This window comes from Triticum aestivum, chromosome 6A (genome assembly GCF_018294505.1).
Source record: "Triticum aestivum cultivar Chinese Spring chromosome 6A, IWGSC CS RefSeq v2.1, whole genome shotgun sequence".
Taxonomy (NCBI): domain Eukaryota; kingdom Viridiplantae; phylum Streptophyta; class Magnoliopsida; order Poales; family Poaceae; genus Triticum; species Triticum aestivum.
Window position 1 is genome coordinate 146,718,586 of NC_057809.1, and position 4,179 is coordinate 146,722,764.

Here is a 4,179-nt window from a genome sequence, read left to right on the forward strand (position 1 = left end):
CGACTCCACCTTACACCACCCTACACCTAGACGGATTACTCTTGAGCGGCCCACCTGCTACCTAGTTCCTCGAAGCCTCTATTGTCTTCCTTGAACAATCCTACTTTGGCCCAGAGCTTTCCTTCCACTCTGATGCGTTCCATGGCCCTTGCAAGTGAGGGGGTAGCTTCATTGAAGACGATGTCATTTCAATGTTTTCAGATTGTCCACATGGCTAGGATGCATTTAGCTCTTGTCGACCCCCGGTGTCTTGAGTTTTGTTCTTGTCTTAGGCAATGTTGGGGATATCGCTTATCGAGAACTTATCGGTCGACCCATGATAAGGGGTAAATCGGCCATTTTATCGGCATATCGGCTGATTTATCGCCATATCAGCTTATTTATCGGGCAATTTAGCTTATCGCTCACACAACGGTAAGCGATAAATCGGCCGAGTTATCGAAATATCGAAAGATATTTTAAACAGTGGTCTTAGACACCATTCTCTAAGGGTCTCATCCTGCAGCTGCTCGAGCCCTGGACGTCATGTCATCTCACCCATCTCATGCCAGATTTGCTTTGCAAACACGCAATCGATTAGCAAATGTTGTATGGACTCCTCATGCTGATCACACAGAGGGCAAGCGTCTTGGTGCGGCAGTCCTCGTCTGGCCAATCTATCAGAGGTCCAACATCTGTTTTTGCTCGCCAACAACATAAAGAAACGACATTTCAAGGGCGCTTTGGACTTCCAGGTGAAGGCAGCCATTGGTGACACTTCGAGCCCCATGAATTTTGCCGCATAAGCAAATCGGGCCGAGAAGCGCCCATTGTGCTCCCAGTCCCAGGTAGTCTTGTCCTCCACCTCCTCCAATAGTTGTGTGCCCTGGACCCTGTGCCACTGCCCGTTAGGTCCGGACTGATGTCACCTGTTCATGCATCGTTTGCAAGACGAATTGCAGAGATTTTAATATGAACTACATACAGATGTATATAGACATAATTTAGAGTGTAGATTCACTTATTTTGCTCTGTATGTAGTCCATATTGAAATCTCTACAAAGATTTATATTTAGGAATGAAAGTATAATTTAAACACTAAAAATCACAGTAATATTTTACAAAAGAATATACATTATGGTGACGTTGAATATGTATATGTGCATAGTCATGGACTAAGTAAGAGTTACAAAGAATTTTGGCAACTGACAATTCGTAATAAGTAAGAAATTCTCATTAAAGTTCTGCAAATTGAACAACCAACATAAATATTTACAAGAATCATGATGATATGAAGATTTATGAAAGTCATTCAGATCAAAAGGCTCTTATTCCACGGCCTTTTCTGAAATGGCAGGATTCCTATATTGATTAAGAAAAAAAGAGTTGCTCAGTTAATTATGAAAAATAGATTGTCCAATTAATTAAACATCACAGCCGTTGAGCGACACACATAAGATACACCACGCACGTCACTTTGAAGAGGGACTCGACGAGACAGCACACATGTGTCACCGTCATCACTCCTCCCCTAGAGGCGCTCATCGCCTACAATGGTGGCAACCTTTTCATTGTCAGGAAATAAAAAAATAAACACAAGTAAACTTTTGACCTATGATAAGCCGTTATCGTATATAAGTCATTCGAACCAAAAAGCTCTTATTCTGTGATCTTGTCATCGTCTATGGTGGTGGCAAACATTTGTTTCATTGGCGCGCACCAGAACTCGATAGAAGCACGGCAAAGTAAGAGCATCTTCAATATGTGTCTTATAATAGGGCATTTTTACATCACGAGGACATGAGGGAGCGAAAACGGCGCACCAATAGGTTCCCTATATGCAAAAAGTATTACTCTAAATTTACAACACCTGAAAATACATCACCAAGTGTTGCGAATTAGCAACACTTGGGCGGTTGCCGCAAAACAATAGTGTCACGCTTAAGTAGCCAACCATCGCGTTGAAAGTTCCCGCGCCGCGCCCGCATCCCCGCCTCCTGACGCCCGCCGCCCCCGCCTGACCGCTGCCGAAGTCCCATGGACGGATCCTTCGACCCCGTGGCTACTGACGCTGCTCCGACGCTCCTCGTTATGGCCACATCCTCCTCTCCCGATGCTCCCGCCGTCGTTGCCACCATGCCCCCTGCTTGGTGCGGCATATTATAGCGTCGCCATGACCCATCCTTGCCGAGGAAATGGATCCGCTACCACAGAAGAAGAAGGCCGTCACGACCAGTCAATGAGACGGTGGCGGCAGGAAGTGGTCGCCGCACGAACCCTCTGTGACTTTGTCCCGGGCGAAGAAACCGAAGACCATCACTGCCATGCCCCCTGTTTCGTCTCTTACTGATGCGACTTCATCGACGGCTATTGCTGCTTCCGTGCCTCCTCCCTCGCCACCTCCGTCCATGGAGGACGAGCCGTCGATGCATGCCACCGTCCTCCGCAACATGGTAGATGGAATGACAGGAAGGTTAAAAGAAATGTCACATTCTTTTCAACAAATTTTGTCATGTTGAGATGAATGCAATGATGAGATGACGTGTGCTTATATTCAATTTTGTGTGTGCATTTGTAGTGTTAATGATGATTCATTCTTGCAATTCACAAATATTGCAAATGAAGATTTTGTCTCTCAATATTTTACCTCCCAAGAATATGAAACACAATATGATGAGGACAATCTTGACATGGACAATGAGAGTTTTCTTGACGCTCCATGGGGAAGTGACGCAAAGTACAACAACACCGAAGATGTGTTGATATGTATGGCTTGAAAGAAAATCTCATATTGATGCCACAACAACCAGTCATAGTTCATATTTTGTTAAATACATGTGCATTTGAAGATAAAAAAAATCATGGTGTGGCAACTATTTTTACTCCTATTTTAGGGCATCTATTGGAGCACTAATGCTCTATTTTAGAACATCTATTGGAGCACCCTTTTTTTTTTTACTTTTTTGGAGATAAAAAAATTATGGTGTGGCAACTGTTTTTGCTCCAATCATAATTTGGTGCCCTATATTGGAGATGCTCTTAGATAGCATATTATCAAGAAATAGTATTTTGTATGGGGTAATTGCTATCAATTATTATGTGTGTAGATACCGGCCAACATGGGTTGTGAGTTCTTAATTGAATAGCATTATCATGAATGAAATGACATTTCGTGCGTAGAATTGTTATGTGCAACTGGTGTGTGGGCAGGAATGCGCTAAGAAAGAGGGGGGAAAGGTGCAATATCATCCAGAATAGTAGTGATTAATCCTCTTTTGGCCCCAAGAAAATGATTCGTGACCATCACCAACCAATGTAGTGTGAATAGAATATTTCTCAACGTTTGGTCGATGCATACATACTAGATTAATTACTAGTAGTAGTCTATTGCCGACATACCATGCCGTGGGATATCTTGTGTACTTTTATTACATCGCATGGAATTTTGAAAGTTCAACACTTCACTAGTACTCTTCTGTTCACTTGGTCAAAGTCATTGGTGAACAGTGACGGCTTTAGCCGTAGCATTTTCCAATTTGGGTGTTCAGAGACTCAAAAGGCTAGCTAGTACAAGGTACAGAAATTCTCCACGGCCAAAAGGTTTACAAACTGTAGTTACTTGCGTCAACATGTGAAATTATCTGGAGAAGTTGCAAAATAATATGGAATATATACAGTCTAGTATGACTGCATTTCGAAATCATACCATTTTTCTCTCTCAACAGGCCAAGCCCTTTTCTGAAGAAGAAAAAAGCAGTCATCTCAGGAAAAATATCACTGTATTTTGTCTATATGGGGTAAAATATCCAAGGAAAAAACTCTAGAATGAAAACATCCAACGATAATCACTGGATTGACTGGCTGGGCTAAATAATTCAAGAATTAACTATGAGTCGATTGTGTGACTACTAGGTTAGCAGGGTGCAAACTGCAAAGAGCTCACCAGTTAGGCTTAAGTACCTTCTTGGCTAAACAGGGGGCATAAATCTTTTTATGAGACTAGTTTATCAACATACATGACTAAAAGCATCTCTAGCACACCCTTTAAAAGCTCATCGACCCGTTAAATTCCGACGGATAAAAAGGACGCGTGAAAAAACCGGCCTGTTGAGATACCGAAAAAATGGCACGGCCCGTAAAATTATTATGGGCGGCCCGTAAACCGTCTGCGTTTCCGCTATATATACTGGAGCGGCCGTG